Source organism: Triturus cristatus, chromosome 8, assembly GCF_964204655.1.
Source record: "Triturus cristatus chromosome 8, aTriCri1.1, whole genome shotgun sequence".
Classification (NCBI taxonomy): Eukaryota; Metazoa; Chordata; class Amphibia; order Caudata; family Salamandridae; genus Triturus; species Triturus cristatus.
This window is the reverse complement of record NC_140591.1, coordinates 37,866,018-37,890,865: the sequence shown is the minus strand read 5'-3', so window position 1 is coordinate 37,890,865 and position 24,848 is coordinate 37,866,018. Positions and strand designations below refer to the sequence as shown.

Genomic DNA, 24,848 nt, shown 5'->3' with positions numbered 1-24,848 from the left:
TTATTATTATTAGCTCCGGGGTGCCCGAAGAGGGCTTTCGAGCGTTTTCGGGGGTTCAGGCGGGGTACAAGGCGAGTTACACATGGTCTACAGTATAGGCTCTAAAAACAAGAACACCACGTCAGCCTCGGCCCTCCTGAGAGCTGAAAAACCTGGGAACATCACAGATTTCGTAAGGACATTCCTTTTATGAGCAGAGGAGCCATCACACACCGTTCCACTCAAAGACACTCAAACGTGTCCAATTCACGAGGAACTACTCGGACTCCAATTGGGTGTTTTTGCTACAAGTTTCTTCTTTCTTCCTCTAAATTATCCACCCTGCCCTGTGCACGCCACCCAGCCTTTCCAATACTGGCCCTCGTCTGACTTTCCAATACAAGGAGCTATGACTCGAGCAAGAGGCCGCACAATTCAAGCGCCCATCCGAAAAAAGAGACAGTCAATCACCCAGCCCATGAAAAAGACAAACATTAGTATATTAGGTGGAAAAATAGGACACTAGCCAATGCTTGTCGAAGGAACCTATTGCTCTCTTTTCAAATATACGCAATGATTGATCAATTTCTGTTCTCCTTGAAATCGCATCCCTTAAGCGGATTGGTCAATGAAGGAGCTCCAACACTGCAATCAACAGAGACTGGCAGGCATCCCCCATGTATACATCCTAGCTCAAAGAGGCGACCAAAGAAAAGGGCGACATTCCAACCCCAGGCCCAAGCAGCAGGTGGTGACCGCCTCTCATTCAAGGAACAGCTAATCCCCGCGCAGGGACTCATCACCACAGCTACTGGCCAAGGCATTCCAAGGCGAATTAATCAAATGCTAATGTTTGGAAGCTACTTAAGCTGATCGGAAAGGCTGAACAAGCATTGGCATAGCCACTAGGTCTCGCCTTTGGGACCTTATAAGTGCTTAGCCATGCAACAGTTGATGTTGTTGCACCAAGGATATTGTGCTGCATAACTAAATACTTATAAGGTCCCAAAAGCGAGACCTATTGGCTATGCCAATGCTTGTTTTATTTCTGCTTTGTATGTTGCGATGGCCGCTCTGTATTGTGATTTATTATCAAGAGAAAAATCAATCCTCCACCTTCTCTCTAGCTTCTTGCAATGTTGTTTTAGAAGGCGTAGTTCTGAGGAGAACCAAGCGGCTTTATTAGGTCCACTTTTCTTCAGAACTAATTTTTTGGGCAGCACTGAGTTGAGTGAATTCTCAATCCAAGTGGATAAGCTTCTATTAGCTGTGTCTGGGTCGGAATCTTGATTAGGAATGTGTTTTTTCAAGCTCACGTGTCCAGTCCTCTATGAGGAGTTTGGACCAGGGACGAATTTGTGTATGTGTAGGAAAGGTAGATGGGGCCGTGGCAGGTGGTGCCCAGGTAAAGGGTACTAGAAAGTGATCCGACCATGGTAGTGGGATGGGGTCTTTCCCTTTTAGTTCAGTCAGGTTAGTGAAAATGGGGTCTAGGAGATGTCCTTTAGAATGTGTTGCTTGCGGGACCTTCTGATGTAATTGGTATGCCGCAAGGTCTTGGGCTAAGTTGGTAGCAGACCGATCTAGTGGGTTATCGAAATGAAGATTAAGGTCTCCGAGAAGAGTGAAATTTGCTGAAATGCTAGCGAGATTAGAAGCTGTTTCCAACAAGAATTTACAAAATTGACCGTGAGCTCCTGGGGGTCGATAGATAAGAATACCTGCAAGGGTGAGTGATGAGGTGACTTTAATTAAAAAAAAAATGGGCATTCTCGCAGTCTGATAGAGGATTACCCAACAGGCGGCAGGTCATGTTGTCTTTGTAGATAATTGCGATCCCACCACCCTTGCCGGTTGATCTATCTGAGTGCTGGATCAGGTAGCCTGGGGGAAGTGCTAGTACAATGTCTGGCTCTGAGCTTGGGGCAAGCCAGGTCTCTGTAAGAAACAGAACATCTGGTTCTGAGTCTTTTAGTAATAATGAGATCTCTGTAGTGTGTTTTGGCAGAGATCTACAGTTGAGCAGGAAGAGTGTGAATGATTTCCCTGCGGGTGACGATAGAGGGGGAAGTGAGGAGAATCCATAATGGCAGTGAAGGCATTTGTCCTGGAGTTCCTCAAGTGAGATGGAGTGGGCGCCCATGGGCTCAAGGGCTCTGTTTAGTCATTTTAGTTCTGTGCTGGTGTAATGGAGGGAGTCTGGGTTTGGAGATGTAGGGGTTCTGGCCCCTGGGCCCAGTCTGGCACGGACGGGCGCAGACAGACTTGCCTTTGGCGCGCCTTTCGGCAGTCGCGTCATCAGGTGCTTTTTATGCGTCCGTGGTACAGCGGGTTTCAACAGCTAGACAGCTTACCCAGCGCATGCGCACTAGAGCCCCTCCCCCTCCCCTTGTGCAATAGATTTGCTAAAACATAGGGTGACAATCGGCAGTTTTCAATTTCCAAATAGCAGCAATAGGTATTTTAAAATTGATTAAGAGCAGTTAAAAGTTTCAATGAGGTTGTTACGAGGGAAAAGCCCTCTGGCAATCGCAGCGCGGTTGCTCGAATACCATAGAAATCTTGGTGCTGCTTCTGAGAAGATAGAATATGGAGAATTTAAAACCATGTTAGAACTCAATAAACATAAACATGCTGAAAATCCAGGTTTTTAGTGCTTTCCTAAAGGACTATAGATTAGGACTAGCTTTTAGTGTGATGGGAAGAGAGTTCCACAGTTTGGCTGTTCCTACAATGAAACTTGATGCACCCCAGGAAGCATTTTTTTGTTCTGGGAAACACTCGGAGCTTGGCATTAGTTGATCACAGATTCCTAGATTGAGTATTCCAGGTAAAGTGATGTTTAAAGTAATCTGGACCAACATTATGGAATGCTTTAAAAGCAACGCACAGCGATTTAAACATGATCCTTTTGTCAACTGAGAGCCAGTGTAGTTTTACCAGACCATGGGAGACAGATTGATAATTAGAAATTCCCAGAAGTAGGTGTGCAGAAGCATTTTTCAGCATTAGAAGTTTCTGCAGAAGTTTTTTTTTTATGTTTCAGAATAGGTCATTTCCATACTCAAGTTTGGATAGGGCCAAGGCGGTCACACTGTCTTCTGAAGAGCAGGTGAAATGAATGGACAAATCCATTTAATTAAGTTCAAGATGAAGAAAACCGATGATAACAAGGCATTGACCTGATCTTTAAAGGTCAGCTTGGTATCGATAAAAATTCCCAGATGGCGTACCTTGTTTGCGGGTGAATGAAGCGTTCCCATGTCCTTAGGCCACCAAATGGGTGACCAGAAAGAGGTGTTGGTTCCTAGGAGTAGAACCTATGTAATTTAACTTTAGGCAGTTAAGCTGCATCCAATTGTTGATCTGAGTCATACCGATGTTAAAACGTTCAAATGTTTCCTACAAATTACTAGACAATGAGACAATGATCTGGGTGTCATCAGCGTAGGATATGGCCGAAAAACCATAGGATAGGATGAGCCATGCTAGTGGGGCTACGTATAGATTGAACAAGATAGGGCTCAATGATGAGCCCTGCGGAACCCCACAAGGTAGCTTAAGGCTAACCGAAGTGAACTGGCCTAATGCCTCATGTTGTTCCCTATCTGATAGGAAAGACTTTAGAACTTTGAGGACGGTACCTTTAATTCCAGCCTCCGAGAGTCGTTTAGTTAGTATATGATGGTCAACCATACCAAAGGCCGTCGAGAAGTCCAATAGGATCAAGGCGGTCTTCCCTACTTCGTATAGAATTGATTTAAGATCTTCGGTTGCTGCAATGAAAGCAGTCTATGTTAGAATTGATAAGGGAAGTAAGGTCCAGGTTTAGAGCCCTATCCAGGACTTTTGATGGAAATGGCAGTCTGGAGATGGGCCTGTAACTACTGGGCTCCAGTGGGTCCAGGTTGGGTTTCTTTATTAATGGCACGATTGATGTTATTTTCCACTTAGCCGGAAATAATTCTGTTCTTAGTATTTCATTAAAAGATTTCCCTCAGTCATTCGCTGACAATATCGGGCACGAGTTGTATTATCCTAGGGAGACAGAGATCAAGAGGTGAACCAGTTTTGGTTGCAAGGACTAGTTTATGTACATTCTCCAAGGCAAGGGGAGAAAAGGTCTCCAGCATACTGTTGGTAGAGGGGGTATCTGAAATTATGGTGGAAGTTGTGGCCTTCTGCTTGCTGCCAAATTGTAGACCGCTTCTACTTTGGACTTGGAAAATGTAGCCTAAGAATTGCAGAAGTCAACGCTGCACATTTTTTACATTTGTTCTGGTACTTTTGCCAGGCTTTTGATAGTGGCAAATAGTTCTTTAGTGGAGTTCTTTGTTTGATTGTGAAATTTTGACAGAGAAGTATTTAGTCTTCTCAACCTTGATTAAAATTCTATTGTCTGTAATAGCCATGGTATAAAAATTGTTATGTTTCAAATCATACTTAGCCCTCTACTTCCTTTCTAATTTCCTGCAGAACTGTTTTTGTAGTCTTAATGTGTTGGTGAACCATGGTTCAGAAGGAGTATTTCTTTTGTTGGAGAAGGATTTTTCCAGAGCGGCTTCCTCAACAGCAGAGCGAGGAGATCTGAGTCAACAACTAATAAAGATAATTAATAGTGTTTGGCATTCAAGGGGGTCAATCTGATGCCAGGCTCGTCCTCTGCTAAGGAAGAAGAATTATTGTAGCTGCATTGTGAACTGGGTGCCTTGATATTAAATATTACTGCTGTGTGGTTAGATTATAACAAGGGCAATACCTCTGTCCCCTTAAGATGAGGGTTGCTCGTAAAAATGGCATCAAGAGTATTTTCTGCTCTGTGGGTGGGCAATGCTACCTGCTGGTAAAGATCAAAGATGGTAAACGTATCAATCAGGGAGAGAGTTTCATGGTCATCTCGGTTTTCTAGGTGAAAAAATTAAATCACCTAATATAGAGAAATCGGACTCCAAAAATGGGCTTAAATTATCGGGGAAGGAGGTTTTTGCGCCCTGTGGTCGATAAACACACCATTAAAGGAGTAGCTCTTGCGGAGTCTGAGCTGAAAAGGTAGAAGTTAACAGTCTAGTCCACATGCCTACTTGGGAGCTTGATGCCGTCAGTTTTTCACTAAAAATAATGTCCAGGCCTCCACCACATCTATTAAGTCAGGCCTGAGGATAGAGTAGCCTACTGGGATTGCTTGGGCCAGATCCGGGTTAACAGATGAGTCTGCCCAGGTTTCTGTGATAAATATTACATCTAACCTGTGCATTTTTATTAACTTCCCAAAGTCTAAATTGTGCTTCACAAAGGAGCGTGCATTGACTAGGGTGGATCTAAAAAAGTCAGGGGGGGTGGGGGTTCATGAGTGGTTTGTTGTAAATTAGCAAGACGGCACATTAATATGGTATCATAACTGAGTCAATTTACAGACTACGAACTAGACAGGATCAACACGGGGTTTAAAAGTCTCACATTTGGTCCCCTTACCAGCTGTATTTAGTGCTATCAGTTCTTCCCCTGAGTATTTGACAACTGACAATTGTTCTGGGATAAAATGGCCAGGGGTTCTGGGGCAAGGCGCGATCCGGGCACAAGAGGATTCTTGTGCCAGAGTGTGCACTACAGACACAGTGCTCTGAAAGTAAAAATTGCTGCTTAATTGGAACTGCATTAGCATTAAGGCCTGATTTAGATCTTGGCGGATTCGTTCCTGCCGTTGCTTTTTACCGGTTTCATTGCCTGTCTACATGGCAATCGGCCCACCGTACTGAGATGTTATGGGGTCAATGTACATAAGATGACCACAGTCCCGCCGACACCGCAACGATTTTTCAATCGCATCAACGGCGTCATAGGCAAAAGCAGCTGATGGCGGGGCTCCAGCCACGGTTACCGACGAACTAATCACGACTTGCTTTTAATCCGAGACAATTGTGGTGGGAATACTTTCTACTTCAAGTCGGCGGAATCAAAGGATATTGGGTATAAATGTACATTTTTTTAATGCTCTCCACTTCCGTTTCAAACTGTAATCCCATGCCCAGGTCACTCCTTTGCTGCTTTGACTTCACCATGATGACATATGACTCTGTTGTCGCCGGGTTCGAAGGTAAACTACTTGTACAATTGTGTTACTGTGAATCGTGTGTTTACAATTCCTGTAGCCTCGTGTATTTTTGCTTTGCTTTAACTTGCGATTTTCTTTCCTATGTCTAATGCAGTAGTGTTCATTTTACAACATATCAAGGTAAAATGGACACACTTGTGTTGACACTAAAAAAAACTAATATTGTTGTCTTGTGGTGCTTTGATGGTGTTGTGCTGTGGGTGTGCATTCAATAGTGTGTGTATGTTGTTTGTGTGGCACGCAATATGTAATAAAAAGGAGCATAAAGCATTACCTACGTATGTTTTATAATCAAACACAACACATATATGTATAGACACATAGATAAGTAGTACTTACCAGTCTCCACTTCACCAGGGACTCACTTAGTCAACAAACCGCTGCTAGGAAAAAGCCAGCACAGCGGGGACATCTCTATCGGCTCAGCGAAATACACCTGGCCTGATGGCAAAGGAGTACTGTCAGTCAGCAGACAAGACCGTAGCGTTGTAGGTGCGATGCTTACGCGACAGACGGCGGTTCAGCCAGCACACATCTAAGTACAGCAGGCAGAATACCGTCGGCTCACCAGAGTACTTGGAACTGCCGCCGTGGTGGGACTAAATCATGCCCTAAATCCATTTAGCCGTATCGCCCAATAAAGATGAAAGTATACCATATCTATGCAAAAATGTAATCTTTGCACAAAGTAGAGAAAGATTTTCTAAACTGGATTGCTGTTTACATATATGACCATATTACCAACAGTAAGTGAAATCAAACATTTTTTTTAAAGTAAAAAAATGCATTCTGAATTATTTTTTTCTATTTAATCTAAATACTGAGACACCACGAGGACGGCCAGATGAATCAATGTCAAGTGGATGCTGCTTGCCAGGTCTGGATTCCTTTTAATACTTTAGTGCATTGCAAGTAATGTAATCACAGTTCTTTTTCAATGGAAACTAACAGACCTTATAAAGACGTGAAACGTTTTTGCGAGATGATGTCACCTGATCACCCTACACATCATAATTTCTAAAAGAAAAAATACACTAAAAAGACATGTTCTGCTCTTCTATTTACATTATAACATTGTACATTGTACTCTTTTATTTACAAGTATACATAATTCCCAGATCCGAGCAATGAAATATCATCATGCTTTAATAGAAGAAAAAAGACATAGCAGGTAATCCTTTAATATACTATTATACAGACCTCATGGGGTTCTGGAGACATTTCATGGGTTTCATCAGAGAGTAAATAGCCTCAAACCAGTCTACAGAACTTTACTACTGAGTTTTGTGAATTCAGCATTCCAATTGTGGAAATTAAAACCTAGCGATGCTTATTTTAATGAATGCTAATTCTTAGTTACACATTACAGCATTATCAATCTTACCCTTATGCAGTCTTCACTTATTTCCCATTTAAAAAATAATACATTTTTCAACCCCACTGCTACAAAATAATCATGCAACATTAAAAAATACAAACTGGCTAACATTTAGGACATGACTCTACATTCCCATCTAAAGGATCTGCTCATATTTATGATATCATCAGAACCCCATAATGGAAATGTAGGACCATAATAAATGGTTACTGGATATTATCCTACAAAATAAATAAGGTTATTCGCTGAAATATACCTGGACCTTAATGTTTACATAATTCATGAAGGCATCCACCATCTCCATGTGCATGAATGGAATGAAAAAACATGTCCCAAGGTCAACAATGTCAAAGGTTACCAATATACCAAGTGATATGATCAAAGAGATATCTCTCCTTACAGCATGCACAAGGCAACATCCTGAGTGGGAGGGTAGCTTCAACATAATATTGTGTTTTACCTAAGCTAGAAAGTGCAGTAATTGAATCTTACCTGACATTGGCAAGGTCTAGACACTGTTTCTTCATAAACCTTACAACTCTGCATTCTACAAAGTAAATGTAATCGTTCCACATTTACTGTATCCAAAATTATTTTCTAGAATTTGTTGCTGGCAGCGACTTATGATTTTATGACAGAGTGAAACATACCTTATTCGATGCGCATCTACGAGTTTTCCTGAGTGCACGTTTGCCAATGCACATGCAGTTGCAAAAAAGTATGGAAACTCTTCCCACATCCATTACAACAGAATGTTATTTCTGCTTTTATGTGTTCACTAACTGACCACTAGGCATAATAAATCATAAAAGCTCTTCCCTCATTTACTACATCAGTGGGTTTGCAGGAGGTGTCTTACAGTTCATGAATGACTGAAGCATCCTACATATTTTATGTTGTTTTTCATGTGTTTGATTGCTGGTGGAAATTTAGAGATGTTGAGCTAGCAAAGCCCATTTGCCTTCACTGCATTTACATGTTTATTCTTCTGTATATCTACACGGATGGCTGGTTAGGACTCCTGCTTGAGTAAAGCTCTTTCCACAACTACTTAATGTGTGTGTTTTTGTGTTTGTGTTTTAGCTTCTCACTCTTTAGACGTATACATTAACTAAAGCTCTTTCAGAATTCACTACATTTGTATGGTTTTTCTTCTGTATGCCATTGCAGATGGATGGTTAGGTCTGATGCTTGAGTAAAGCCCATTCCACATCCTCTGCATGTATATGGTTTTTCCCATGTGAAATCAAATGAACATTTAAGTTATATATCGACTACCTAAAGTTGTTTAGGTGCTGGTGCTCCGTTGGGTTGGAAAAGAAGAGGAAAAAAGAATAAAAACGCTATTTGTTAAATAGTCATATTGATAAGGTTTTACGGAAAAGAAGAAACTGTGTTTTTTCCTTAAGATCTGGTGGCATGGAGTTCCATAGCTTCATAGTACCAGCTACGAGACTTCTACGTCCCCAGGTACCTCTGCTGGCTTTGGGAATCCCATGGTTATGAGCGGATGATGATCACGGGGTTATTTTGGGCACATACCACTGGAAACTTTGCTTAAAACATTCAAATTATGGGCTCAATCCCAGTAATACTCTAAAGGCAAAACCAAGAACCTTGAATTCAATCAGTTTTTTATAGGAGGCCAGTGCAACAAAGGAAGAACAAACAATATAGATTGATACTTAGGAATGGCCAATAGTAGCCGAGCAGCTGCATTTTGAAGAGTCCGAAGTTTATTTAAGAATTTGTTTTGAATATTAAGAAAAAGTGTGTTGCAGCAATCCATTTTTGACAAAATAAGTGCAGAGACAACAAATTTCTGTAGATCATGTGGGATAAAAGGTAAATGTTACCTGAATATTTTTAACGTAAAAGAAACAAGAGGAAGGCCTTCAAAGGAGAGGTTATCCTCAAAGTAAGCTCCAAGATTGTTTACCATGGTGACTGGGGAAGGGAGCTCTCCTAACTCCTGCGGTCACCGTATTATTGACCAAAAAGATGTATTTCTTCCAAACAACAGAACCTCAGTCTTTCCAGAGTTAGGTTTCAGGCAGTTGCCTGACATCCAGTTCCCAATTTCTCGCATACAGTCAAGGAATCTGGGTGCGGTGTCATCTGAATTGCTGACAAGAGAAACCACAATTTGAGTGTCATTGGCATAAGACACCACTGTAAAGCCGTAAAACTTTATTAAATTGGCCAGAGGAGTCACATAGAGATTGAAACGGATAGGACTAAGAGAAGAGCCCTGTGGCACCCCGCAAGGTAGTGAGAAGGAAGTGGATTTAAAACCAATAAATTCCACCAGCTGCTCTCTGTCAGAAAGATAGTATTTTAGAAGTTTTAACGCTTTGTCCCCGATACCTACAGAGAAGAAACGCTGCAGAGAGGTCTAATAAAATCAATGCTGCATTTCCTCCAGTGTTTGTCTAATAACTTCTGAGGCAGTTATTTAAGGTAGTTCGGTACTATGTTGGCTTCTAAAGTCAAACTGTAAGTGTCCAAGATAGCATTGTTATTAATGAACAATAAGAGTTCAGTATTGATGGCCTTTTCTACCATTTTGGTGGGAAAGAAAAGCCGTGATATTGGCATGTTATTCGGGTCATTGTAATCCACATTGTATTTTTTCAGCAGTTGAAGATTAGACACAATCTTTCAGGAAGTAGCCCTCCAAAAGCATTTTTATTAAAGATGCCTTCCAAGTAATTGACAATGATGTACGGCGCTAGCTGGATGATCTTGGGGGGGGCAGGGATCTAAGGGGGAACCGGTTTTATTGGACTAAAAAGAGCCTTTACCATATACTCTGATAGAGGAGTAAAGGCCTGTAGAAGAGTACTGTTGCCTGGAGAGCCATAGGACAAAGAGGCTGCTGCTAGAGAAGGACTAACATTCTCCTCTTCAGCCCTATCTTTGACAGAAAGGTTAAGAGAAAATGTGCTGTACGCTGCTTCAACTTGGTTCTGAAAAAAGATCGCTAATGAGTTACAAAGATCTTGACTGGCTGTATTATTTTTAGGGTTTGATAGCTTACTTAACTTCCTGACTGTTGTGAAAAGTTCTTTAGAAGAGTTCATAGAAGATTTATTTTTGCACATGTAGTAACTGGATTTAGCTTTAAAAAACATATTTTATAGATTAGGATGGCTTTGTTGTGTTAGATGGTGTTTCTTTGGGTGTGTGCGAATTTACTAAAGCTTTCTCCACATTCAATTCAAGAGCAAGTTTTTCTCCTACATGCCTTTGCAGATGGTTAGGATTGATAATCAAATGAAGACATTTCCACATGAACTCCATGTGTATGGTTTTTCCCATGTGCATGCACTGGTGGATCTTTATAATTGATAAACAAGCAAAGTTTGTTCCACATTCACTGCATGTGTATGGTTTTTCCAGTGTGTGTTAGTTCGTGACTCTTTAGATGCGCAGATTTACTAAATCGCATTCCACATTCACTGCAAGTGTAAGGTTTTTCCCCTGTGTGCATTCGCTGGTGTATCTTCACATATGATGCATCTGTAAAGCTCTTTCCACATTCACTGCAAGTGTATGGTTTTTCCCCTGTGTGTGTTAGCTGGTGGCTCTTTAGATTTGTAGATGTACGAAAGCACTTTCCACATTCACTACAAGTGTAAGGTTTTTCTCCTGTATGCAATCGCAGATGGATGGTTAGGTCTGATGCTCCCGTAAAGCTCTTTCCACATTCACTGCACGTGTATGGCTTTTCTCCTGTATGCCATCGCAGATGGAGTGCTAGGGTTGATAGGTCAGTAAAGCTTTTTTCACATTCACTGCATGTGTATGGTTTTTCCCCTGTGTGTCTCAGATGGTGGCTCTTTAGATTTGAGGAATTACTAAAGCTCTTTCCACAGTCACTACAAGTGTATGGTTTTTCTCCTGAATGTATTCGCAGATGGATGGTTAAGACTGATGCATGAGTAAAGCTCTTTCCACATTCAGCGCATTTGTATGGTTTTTCCCCTGTGTGTATTCGCTGGTGGATCTTTACAGTTGTTAAACTAGCAAAGCTCTTTCCACATTCACTGCAAGTGTATGGCTTTTCCCCTGTGTGTAGTCGCTGGTGGGTCTTTACAGTGGATAAACAAGCAAAGCTCTTTCCACATTCACTGCAAGTGTATGGCTTTTCCCCTGTGTGCGTTCGCTGGTGGGTCTTTACATTGGATAAACGAGCAAAGCTCTTTCCACATTCACTACAAGTGTATGGCTTTTCTCCTGTATGCTGTTGCAAATGGCTGGTTAGGTTAAATGCATGAGTGAAGCTTTTTCCACATTCACTACATGTATATGGTTTTTCCCCTGTATGTGATAGCTGGTGTCTTGTTAGAACCGAGGATGTACTAAAGCTCTTTCCACATTCACTGCAAGTGTAAGGTTTTTCCCCTGTGGGCATTCGCTGGTGGATCTTTACATCTGATAAACGAGTAAAGCTCTTTCCACATTCAGTACAAGTGTGAAGTGGCTTTTCTCCTGTATGCCGTTGCAGATGGTTAGTTAAAGTTGATGCGTCAGTAAAGCTCTTTCCACATTCACTGCCTGTGCATTGTTTTCCCTCCCCATGTGTTAGGTGGTGTCTCTTTAGATGTGAAGATTTACTAAAGCTCTTTCCACATTCTTGACAAGTGTACAGGTTTTCTCCTGAATGCCGTCGAAGATGGATAGTTAAGACTGATGCTCGAGTAAAACCTTTAACACATTGGCTGCATGTGTATGGTTGTCTCCGTGTGTGTGTTTGCTGATGGACCTTTAGTTTTGATAAATCAGTAAAGTTTTTGCTGCATTTATGGCAAGGATATGTTTTTCCCCCAGTGCGTGTTCGCTGAAGGGTCTTTAGTTTTCCTGAGAAAGTAAAGCTATTTCCATTTTCACTGCATGCGTCTGTATTTTCTGCTGTATCTGTTCGATATTTGCCCCACAGAGCTGATGACTCATTAAAATTCATCTTACATTCATTGCACTTAAATAGGTTTTCTATGGAGTTGTTACTGGTGGCAGTGTAGGGATGAGGAGTTAATAGAACTCTTCTCCCACAGAACCTTTATATTATTCCTTCTCTTTTTGTTTGTTAATGAACTCTTAGTTGTGATGGCTGATGAACACTTTTCCCACATTCACTCTGTACTCATAAGTTTTCCCCTGTGTATGTTTGATAATGCTGCTTTAGTATTTAGGAGAAGCCAAAGTTTCTCTTGTGTTGTATGTTTTTGTTTTGCGGGTCTAAGTATTGGTTATATTTGGCATAAATCATGTTAATGTCTTTGCTAACTGACTATTGTGGTTCCTGAACCACTAACTATATTTTAATATGTATTACATATGTGTAGTGCTTGCAGAGTATCGTTCTTAATAATAATGTTGAATAATTGCTGGGATTCTTACAAACCTGGTAACATATGTATGGTCTTTCTATAAGGAGCTGTGTCTTCAACGTGCGTTAAGAACTTCCTAGTATAAGAGCAAAGAGTAAAACTCATAGCTTAGCTAAATAGTCTGTTTCTTGGCCAATAATTTATGAAGTACATACACACAAAGAACAAAACTCATTACCAAGTCTTTATGTTCTCGAACAATTTTCTGCATTTCAAGTAGCAAAACACTTCTTTCTGTGAACCTTTCAGGGCCTGCTTCCTAATTCATGTTTGCTATTACCTATTGTCTCTTTCCACGGATTGTAAGGTCCAGCCAATACAGCGTTTATGATGGACTAACACCGCAGCATTGATATTATTCTGTTAGAGAGGGAGCACTGTTGTATGTACTTGATAATTATCTAAAATAAAGGGTGGTATCTAGCATGTTTTAATACTGGATGTGTTGTACCAGTGTATTTTTTGTGATTTTAATTCATTTGGCTGTTTTAGGTCCAGCAGCATGGATGCCCTCAGCCTCTTGAAGCCGCCGGATTTCACTTGATGTTTTTGCAGGATTTGTCTGTTCTTGTACGAGATTCTTAGTCTCCTACTGAGTTGTTCTATTTCCAATTACTGCTTGACATCATTTCTGGTTGTTCTCGAGTATCAGATAGCTTTCCAGTATGGTCATATTTTCCTCATTACTCTTCATCTTATGTGCACAGGAATCTCCTGTCTGTGGATACAAAAATGCCTGTAATGTCGTAATCTATGAGCAGCAAAGAGTACACATTATGTCTCGATGAAATTTAAAACAATTAACACTAGGTGGCACTTAAGTCCATGTTTTTAGCTCACTGTATCACTATAGACAGCTTTGATATAATATATATCAGCTTTGATCCTGCTCCAAAAAGAACAGCCCAGTATATACCAGAGTCTACATTCATCAGAAGAGTAGCCTAAGTAACCACACATAACGGTATTGACCTTGCTGGCCTTGGTCAGTGAGTTTTGACTCAATTCTACGGCACAGCAAGACAATTAATACATTTTACTTTCTCATGTTCACAGCTTAGGAAATAGTTTTACAATGAAAATAAAAGACAACACAGCTGTTTGTAAAAAAAAAAGTCATTTTCAGGAGCAAAACACATCATAGAGGGAAATGATGATTGGGTGGCATGTCAAAGTGTATGATATCTGTACATTCACTGGCAAAGAGTGGCCAGGCAATGCCTATATCATCCCAACGCGCTATTGGAGGGGCTGCCACATTTCAGTGTGTTAATGTTTGTTGCTGGATGCACAGAGATTAGCCATGTGTTTGATAATGATGCGTTTATCAACTTCAACACGAATAGTTTAGAGCAGAGGCCTTCAAACTGTTTTTCTCTGAGCCTTCCTAAGCAAAATGTTTTGAAGTTGCCCCCCCCCCCCCCCACTAAAATTATATGGGAAGGATTTGGGGAGTCGCAAGGGGGAAGGATGATCGCAGCAAGGAAAATGAGCCCCATGCCTACTTTTTATTGTACAACATTCATAATTGTGATGAAGTGGGCCACTAGGCAAAAGTGTCACTGCACCTTTTTCACTAATGATAGCTAATGCCTTATTGTCGCCTCTGACCTTTGTTCACAACATGGGCTCCCATCTCACACCATCCCTCTTGTCTCCCAGATGCTCAAATGAAAGGGGCTACTCTGCTTCATTTTGTCCCCTCCCTTGGGCCATTGCTCCAATGCTCAAAGAAAAAACTAGCAGAGGAAGTATGCCTTGGGCCTCTAATGCAGCTTAAGCACCAATGATACCTACAAGACCGCAAAGCAGGATTTTTACTCTGTCCATTCAGCAGGGCCATTACGTCCAGGTCAGAAGCCCAGAGCAGGCTTTCTGCCACTTTGTGTAAAAAATAACTACAAAAATGCACTTTTACCCCAAACCCCTCGCTTGGGCCCCATTAAATGTGCAACAATGGTGCAAGGAAAATGCACGCCATGTTTTTTTTTCATAGTGAGACAGCCATAACTGGGGTCCAGTGCCAACTCACAGAGGGTGGGACCCCTGTGCTGTGAAACAGATAGTCGAGCACTAATGAAGAAACATGCCTTCTAACAAAGGTGCCTGCTACCTGAAAGAAATGTAAATGTGTACAATGGTTGGAACCAGTGCAGGTTTTAATTAATGGAGTCACTCAGCTTCATGGTGACAAATATTTTTTAAGGGGTAATATATGTGTTCATTAAAAGGAGTGCACCCTTTTAATAGACATATATAAAAAATATTTACACTATACAATCTGAATTCTTATTAGCAGCAGTTTGTTTTATACCATGTAATACAATTTCAAAATAATGGCATTCACAGTTCTTTGGGTCATAGAGTGGCACCTCGTAGAACTGTAAAACAAGTCACTTTTCCCCACTGCACCACTCAGGATTTAATTTTGTGACTCTCTGGTCACAAACGAAGACCTCTGCAGTGATCACATTAGCCAACTGTGGTTTCATAAGATGAAAGAGTATATTTCCCTTAGTTTAGTCTAACTTGCATTTATTTTTAGGTCGAGCCATGGCAGCGCACGCGCTGCTTGGCGAGGCAAGCTGTTTTCGAGCATGGACTTGAAGTTCTGCCCACATTTTCATTGGCTTGTGTCATTATCCTTGTAAATGCAGGCTTCCAATTCGTTAATAGACTTGTTAGTCCCTCCTTAGTACCACTGTGTCTTCATTTGTAACCTTCCATGAGGACTGGCCCTATTACTTCTGTTGTTACAAAGTATGTCTTGTTTAGACTGTAAGCACTAGTTTCTGTAATGAGTTTCTCCTACTTCAGGTATAACATGCTTTCCTGCAACATTCAGCACGCCATGCGCGCTTTCACTTTCCAAGCAGCCCGGGACAATGGTGGCCACTTCTTTTAAGTGAAATAGGTCTCGCATTTACAAGAGTTCGAGCTATTGGCATTGTAAATGACAATGCCTTTTATTTATGTGTTAATTATCAAAACAGATCAATAAAAGGCATTGTCATTTACAATGTCAATCGCTTAAACATTTGCAAATGCGAGACCTACTGCATTGCAAATGCTTGTTCATTTCAGATGTGTGCCTTTTTATATGCAGTTACCCCAAGGTGAAACCCCTCCCAAAAAAATGCTGAATATTTTCTTCTCTTTAAGCATCTTTGACCCCGTCTTCACACTCACTGACCCTGCCCCATACCACTCAGTAGTCCCATCCTCACACTTTTTTACATACTGCTACATGTAAATGAAGACAGACTAGAAACACGTCTTTCTCACTTTCAGGCTATTTTCTTTTACATGTAATTGCAGACCCATTTGTGCCCCACACGCCCCTGGGAACACATCCACTGCCCCCCGGGGACGCACCCAACAGTTTGAAGAACTTTGATTTAGAAAGAGGCTGTTCTTGGTGTCAGCTATCAAAGACAAGAATAGCCAAATACAAACCAACCCACCACAGATTACAGAGACCAATAATTATTATTATGATATCCTCTATGACCCAAACGAGGAAATTAAGGAGAGTGAGTGTGGAAAAATACTTAAATCACATGTTCCTCCCCTCTCTCAATGAAGGAGAGGAGCACACAGTCAACTCCCAAAGAAAATGTAAAATTTATTAAATCACTCAAAACCAGTGAAGCCCATGGCCCAGATGGCTTCCCAGCCCTATTTTACAAAACATTCAGAGAATCACTCTGCGGCCTCTTGCTCCAACTATACACCAAATTAGCTAAATCGGGCACAATCTCTGGCAACCCTTCTGAAGCCATAATCACCGTCATACCGAAAGAAGGGAAGGACCCACTAGTGACTAAAAATTACAAACCAATAGCCCTGATCAGAATTGATTGTAAAATTTACGCTAAAATACTAGCCATCAGAATCCAACTATATATGCCTAAATTAATCCACCCTTTCCAAGCGGACTTCCTAAAAAACATTCTCTCCAAGGACATCAGCCCAGACTTTATCAACGCTAATTGTTACCATCACAAGTGGACTGGAGATACCATAAAGCAGTGTTACACAAATTCAACCTTGGCACCTCTGTCATAAGAATGGCAATGGCTCTATACTCTAACCTCAGTGCCAGGGTCCGAGCCAGTGGCTTCCTTTCTGAAGCTTTTAATGCCAACAAGGCACCTGACAAGGCTGCCCACTGTACCTTTCACTTTTTCTCCTGGCACTTGAACCCTGACGTTTTAACAACAGAAACAATGAAACCATAACAGGAATCAGAGCTGAAAAATTGACTGTATAGCAGTGGGGTAAGGAGACAATTTTTTGATTGTCACAGAAGAAGCAGACTAGTCCTTTCCACAAATAATGTCTTTCATCACTGAATTTGCCAAAATCTCTGGTTGCATTCTCAACAGACATAAGTCTGAGATCCTATTTAACAACACCGGTTCCAAAGAATTATTGAGGGACACAGGTCTAGCCAGGCAACGACATCACATTAAATACCTCGGACTAGAATTTTATGGCATGACACGGAGGCCAAGATTATGCAAATCTCCTTTGTTTATTCTTCTTCTTTATATTGATTTGTGATTTCTATGCTCCGTTTGTGGCTTAGCTCTACTTATAACTTAGTCTCACACTGTCCCACATTTTGGGCGCTTCCCCTCCTCTGCTGCGACTCATGATCATTGCTTTCCCTATCCCGAGCTTTCGGGATTACTTTTGAATTCCCCTTGCACTCGAGCTTTCTCCCGATCGACTGAGACCTTCACGCTCCACCTCGTGGTGTTTTCCCTCTCAGGGAACCGAACGGAGGCATTCTTACCTCCGTCCGCCCCCTCGGCTCATTTAGGCCGGGGAAGGATTTTCTCACACGGGACCGGCGTCTTTCAAACGCCGATCCCGTGCTGAGCGACGCGCGAGCATTTTCGTCTCTATGGTAACCCTGCGGTGTGACCCGAAGCTCGGGAAGCCTCACAGGGTTACCACGGAGACGAGAGATGAGGAAAATCTCCGTCTGAAGTCACGGAGTCTCGTTTCAAAACTTCGTTTTTTCATAAATAAAATAAATAAAAACATATTAAATAAGCCTCACTTACCAGCTCCCCTCACTGATTAACTCCTGGACTGCACTACTAATAAAAAAAATAAAAAGAGAGGGACAAGAAGGTCAATAGAAAGAGGACTACAATACTATTCAACAATTAAAGCTTACAAAGGACATTGTAACTAAAGAAGGACTACTACCCTGAGCCCTTCATTTTTAGATTAAAGGAAAGACCCTTAACTAAGCTCTCATTTACACTCAAAATGCATAATTGTTTAGAAGAAAGACCCCTAGCAGGTACAAACATCCATTTTGAGAGCCCAAACAGCCATTTTATACCCATTATACTTTCAAAGCATCGTGACAGTTAATTACCATCACTCATTTCCTAGACTTGTGCTGCTTCTCATTCTACCCATGTCGTCAGATCCCTCATCCAGCGCAATGGAAGACAAAATAGAGGGACTAATCAACAAAGCCTTAGATAAGGGAATAGGTTCTCTAGACGACACCATCAATAAAAAAATTGAGAGCCTATCCAACAGGAGCTGGCCACCCACAACCTCTCAGGGTGAACCGAAAGACATGGCACAAAGAAAAAGGCCAATTATTGATAACCCTCACAAGGGTAGCAAGGGTAACAAGAAAGCTAAACACTTAAACCCTGCAACTCTGAGCTCACGCGCTGGCGGTTACAATGACAGTGCCTTGGGCACAATAGATGGGCAGAGTAAAGGCCCGAATTACCCCATCCACATTGATAGTGACGAAGAGGTGGATGAGATCGACCTTTCCTACTCATCAGACTTTGACTCTGAGGAGGAAGGCAAAATTGTGGATACTAATAAACATAAACAGCTATGAGTCTCGCATGATTGAAAACCTTGACACAGTCGTAAGGGAAATGCTAGAAATGGTAATGCTGTGAGTTCATGTGTACATGTGTGCGTGTACGCATGAGTGTAAAATTCCCATCATCCACCCGAAGTGGTTTGCTTCATCATCTGGGAATTGGGGACTAATTTAGAGAACCATCTTCTACTTGACAAGTCGTAGATCTTGGTCTCTTTTATGTCCCAGACTGGTAAGTGGTAGTTTTGTTAGATGATGATTGGGTGTGATGGTCGCAGTGCTGGTGATAGTGGTGATAGTGTATAAGTGCTGTTTAAAATATGTCTAGCAAGGCACTAAAAAAACTTTATTGAGTAGCTACCTTGTTGACAAAGTCTAAAAACAGTGCTCTAACAGTTTCAAAATATAATAACTGTGTTGAAAAACGGTCTACATGTTTCTGCTAACGGATGAAAATCATCCAAGCTTTCGTCAGGACCTAAAAGCTACTGCGAAAAAACTGTGCAAATTAGTAGTGAAATAGTGTATACAACCTGGACCCTAATGGAGGGCCAAGAAACTCCGTAGGAGGTAGTTTACATTCACTGACCTGCACAAATGGAGAAAAAGAAAAAGAACACAACATAGCAAAACAACCCTTCACATAGTGTAATTATCAAGGTTAACAAATAGCATCCAGAACAGTGTCCGGTACACAAAATACTCATAGATGTATTTAGACTATAATAAGTCTGTGAACTTAAATCGGATAGAACGACTTAATGGCACTTACCCCATGTGTGATGGGTGTGCGCCTCACCTCACCTGGCTACTGCTCAGGTTTAAGGAGGCCCCGCTCTGTAAAGAAATCAGAGGGTTCGACAGTATTAAAACCTAGTTGTTGGTTAAATTAAAAACGCTATGGCCCAGCCGCATTATGTCAAGATGCGCCAGATCTCACTGAACGCCACCTAAATGCTACATCAATGGTAAGATCTCAAGGCAGTACTAACTCTCGGTGATGTATGTGAAGACTTCGTAATCGGCCTCAGTAGGGGGCCAACTTATCTAATGCGTGTCGCTTTGCATCAAGTCCAAGCCTTCGCTCAATAGCGTCGAGAGCGACGCTTAAATATTTCTGACGGTAGGAAAATGCCAACTCACCTATCCGTCGGTACCTCTGGTCAGTGCTGAGCTCGTAGGGGAGGCAACCTGCGATGTGTACGAGCTCAGTAGAAATAGAGAATGCCGATCTTAGTTGTCAGGGCAACCAGGAAGAAACGCGGCCGTCATTAGAACGCTGATGAAACGTCATCGCGTTCCGTTGGTGAGCCTGGGAAATGTAGTATTTGAACCGATGGTTCTAATGGAAAGTAGTCGATAGGACCACAACTACACTCATCATCTCATTTTATCCATGAAATATGGGAGAAATGGATAAATCAAATGTTTGTTTGTTTTGAATCGGTAGTTTTTACGTAAAGTAGGTGCACTGGGCCAGCAGTTACATATAGAGCCCGTGTCTCATACTAAATCAGAGCATCCATTCAGGACTAGGAACCACCTGATAACATGAGTGTTGGTGTTATAAACTGGACCCTTATTAGACAGTAAAGATCAATTAGCCATCAGTCTTAGTGAGACCACACCTGACCGGGGAGAGCGAGAAATGCCTATGATATATTGAGCATCCCTAGCTCGTAGTACAGTATATCTGAGAGGTACTGATTGGTGTCTGCTCTTAGAGTGAGGCCCATGGAATATCATCATTCAGCCCATTACGATCACTTTGAAGTCTAAAGACCCATTTCTGTTCCTTGTGGAATAGGAAATTAGTGATGTCTGTTATGTGTGGTGGGATGAATGGTTGTTCAAGGACTAACCACCTTATGTCTTCTGGTTTGTGATTTAATGTAAGAAAATGGTTAGTCATTCTAGTCGCTTGTTTTTTCCGTCTAATAGTACTCTTGTGTTCACTTATTCTCACTTTAATTTTTCGGGTGGTCATCCCTACATATTTAAGTGAGCAAGGACATGTAATCAGATAGATGACTTTCTCTGAATTACAGTCAGTGTGTTTGTTGAGAATCCAAGGTTTAGGGGTGCCAATATCAACCGATTTAGTAGGTTCAGTCTGTGGGCAAACTGAACAGGAACCACAGGGATAGTGGCCCTGAACAGGTGGGAGGTTCCAGAGTGTTGATGTGATAGGGTTCCTCTTAACTTTTGGTCGTGTGTGTACCAAATTGTCCCTGAGGTTCCTACCGTCAGAAATATTTAAGCGTCGCTCTCGACGCTATTGAGCGAAGGCTTGGACTTGATGCAAAGCGACACGCATTAGATAAGTTGGCCCCCTACTGAGGCCGATTACGAAGTCTTCACATACATTACCGAGAGTTAGTACTGCCTTGAGATCTTACCATTGATGTAGCATTTAGGTGGCGTTCAGTGAGATCTGGCGCATCTTGACATAATGCGGCTGGGCCATAGCGTTTTTAATTTAACCAACAACTAGGTTTTAATACTGTCGAACCCTCTGATTTCTTTACAGAGCGGGGCCTCCTTAAACCTGAGCAGTAGCCAGGTGAGGTGAGGCGCACACCCATCACACATGGGGTAAGTGCCATTAAGTCGTTCTATCCGATTTAAGTTCACAGACTTATTATAGTCTAAATACATCTATGAGTATTTTGTGTACCGGACACTGTTCTGGATGCTATTTGTTAACCTTGATAATTACACTATGTGAAGGGTTGTTTTGCTATGTTGTGTTCTTTTTCTTTCTCTCCATTTGTGCAGGTCAGTGAATGTAAACTACCTCCTACGGAGTTTCTTGGCCCTCCATTAGGGTCCAGGTTGTATACACTACTTCACTACTAATTTGCACAGTTTTTTCGCAGTAGCTTTTAGGTCCTGACGAAAGCTTGGATGATTTTCATCCGTTAGCAGAAACATGTAGACCGTTTTTCAACACAGTTATTATATTTTGAAACTGTTAGAGCACTGTTTTTAGACTTTGTCAACAAGGTAGCTACTCAATAAAGTTTTTTTAGTGCCTTGCTAGACATATTTTAAACAGCACTTATACACTATCACCACTATCACCAGCACTGCGACCATCACACCCAATCATCATCTAACAAAACTACCACTTACCAGTCTGGGACATAAAAGAGACCAAGATCTACGACTTGTCAAGTAGAAGATGGTTCTCTAAATTAGTCCCCAATTCCCAGATGATGAAGCAAACCACTTCGGGTGGATGATGGGAATTTTACACTCATGCGTACACGCACACATGTACACATGAACTCACAGCATTACCATTTCTAGCATTTCCCTTACGACTGTGTCAAGGTTTTCAATCATGCGAGACTCATAGCTGTTTATGTTTATTAGTTCGTGGATTTGGGGATTACAACTATTTGAGTCTTTAAACTTTATCCCTTGGACCCCCACTCTTCTCTGAGATATCATTAATATAAAAATTGTGGATACACCAGGTGAGGCATCTAAGGCCTCAGGGTCTACCATGGGAATCCTTGACCCCTTTGGAGAATACATGTTCGACCCACTTCTTATTAAGCACCCCCTCTCCCCCGAATGGGTCCCCTCCAAACACATAGGGGAATACCTTTAATTTTGGCTCCGTAAGGAGATACCCAAAGAAGTAAGATCACGACTTAGATCTGAATGCACTCGGCCCTCCCTCCCTGACAAGGTAGCTATGACCCCCGACCTTGATAGCAAGGTGGTGGCATTCATTGCCAAAACAGAAAGAGACCCGAGAAAAGGTCTTGACAAGGGACTTATATCTTGTCAAGATAGACTGCTAGACATTACGGGTCCCCTGACTAAAATATTCGAACTGGCAGAAAAGGCTACCTCAATAACAGTCCCATAGACCCTAAAGAGCTGCGCCAATAGGCGTAAAGAGCAATCTGCCTGTTAGGCAACGCAAACACCGCACTCTCTAATGAGAGACGGAAAAGTGTGCTCCTAAAGATTGACCCAAAGCTTGTCGAGCTGGCTAACAAAGAAGGGGGACCGTCCTCCCAAGGGCTTCTCTTTGGAGAAGAGTTTATCAAAGAAATGGCCAAATACTTTGGAGTATTCAACTCTATCCAAAAATCTCAAAAGGACATTAAAAAAGTTTTTAATAGCAGAGTTTTTACCAGGGCCGGGAGAATGCGGGGTCGACTCCCCGGCCGATGAAACTTTTCATCAAGACCCTTCGTGGGACGGGGAGGAAGATTTCCCCATTCTAGCTTGGCGGCCCAGTCCTCATTTTATCCCCAGAGACAGAGATTCCGCTCAAGAGGCTTCAGGGGCGAAAGAAAACAAAGAGGTTTTTCAGCAGGTAAGTCTAACCAAAGACCATTTAGATACCCCTATAAAGGTGGGAGGGAGACTAGCCCTATTTTGTGGGAACTGGAATATGGTAACTCAAGACCCTTGGGCGTTAGATACTGTCAAGGGCTACAAAATAGAATTCATAGATTCACCCATTCAGGAAAGATTAACCAGGGAAATTCGTTTTTCAAAAAAAGACTCCGCTCTAGTCTCTCAAGAGGTAAAGGACCTTTTCACAAAAGGTGCGATACGAGAAAGGAAACATTGGCTTCATCAGCAATGTCTTTCTAGTAGAAAAGAAGGACAAAAAGATGAGACCTGTGATAAATCTAAAAGAACTAAATCAATGGGTGGTCTATCGCCACTTCAAAATGGAGGGGATATACCTCCTCAGGGACATCCTAAGGAAAGGAGATTGGCTCACTCGTCTAGACCTAAAGGACGCTTACCTAACCATTCCCATATGGCCAGCGCACCAAAAATTCCTCCAATTTCTATGGGAAGAAAAGCTATGGCAGTTTTCAAGCCTCCCCTTTGTTCTATCCTCAGCTCCTTGGTGCTTTACCAAGATCCTCCGTCCAGTAGCGGCCTGGCTAAGAAACAAAGGAATAAGACTAATTTTATATCTGGACGACATTTTATTAATGGCACAGTCCAAAGAAGTAGCCTCTCAACACACAATTCGGACTATAAAACTTTTAGAACACTTGGGTTTCATGATAAACACCCAAAAATCTTCAGCAACCCCAACCCAAGTCACTCAGTTCCTTGGTTTACGGTAGATACAGTTCAGGCAGAATTAAAACTCCCCGGGGAGAAACTAAGAAAACTCAGGAAAGAGTTAAGGAAAATTCTAAGGAAACAATCCTTTCCCTTAAGGTCCCTAGCCAGAATACTGGGCCTCCTGTCCTCGACTATCCGGGCCCATTTTATTACTGGGCCCTTCAGAGACTCAAGGCAAAAGCCCTGAGAAACAATCCTTCCTACTCTCAGATCGTGTACCTGGACTCAGACTCCAGGAAAGAGATACTTTGGTGGTTGAGGAATGCAGAAGCGTGGAACGGCAGAGCCATCTTTGGGGAGGAACCGGACCTGATAATAGATTCCGATGCGAGCCTAGAAGAATGGGGTGCCACGGGCGGCAACTCGTCAACAGGGGGCCTTTGGACTTCTCAAGAGAAAGAGCTACATATCAACTGCCTAGAACTACTGGCAGGATCCTTTGCAATCCGGAGCTTTACCAAGGACATGATCAAGTGTTCAGTCATGCTCCGCATGGACAATGTTTCTGCTGTGAGATACATGAACAAAATGGGGGGCCCTCATTCCAAAGGTCTTTCGGACCTGGCCAAGAATATTTGGGCCTATTGCCTCAACAAAGACATCTCAGTGGTTGCAGAACACATTTCAGGCCTGAACAATGGGGTAGCAGACTGGTTCTCCAGGAATTCCAAAGATTCCAGCAATTGGAAACTGGACAGACAAGTTTTCCTGTCCATTCAATCCTTATGGGGTCCCTTTGGAATAGATCTGTTTGCAGACAGACTCAACACTCAACTACAGAATTTCTTCAGCTGGAGACCAGACCCTCAGGCCTTAGCGGTAGATGCCTTCCTTCAGAACTGGCTTGGTCTGAACCCTTATGCTTTCCCTCCTTTTGTCATGCTCCCACGTTTTCTTATTCAAGTTCAGAGAAACAAGGATCCAGTGGTAGTAGTAACCCCACTTTGGAGATCCCAAGCTTGGTTTCCAATTCTAATGGAAATGAGCATAGACTTT

At 42.0% G+C, this 24,848-nt stretch overlaps 1 pseudogene across 1 annotated transcript in view; it reads right to left on the bottom strand.

The window, feature by feature from the left end:
- Positions 1-6,964: 6,964 nt before the first annotated feature.
- Positions 6,965-24,848, bottom strand: part of LOC146799912 (uncharacterized) — an 87,493-nt pseudogene continuing 69,609 nt past the window's right edge. The window contains exon 4 of the transcript XR_014967595.1: positions 6,965-13,580. The product of XR_014967595.1 is annotated as an uncharacterized LOC146799912 (transcript). The remainder of the gene's footprint in view (positions 13,581-24,848) is intronic.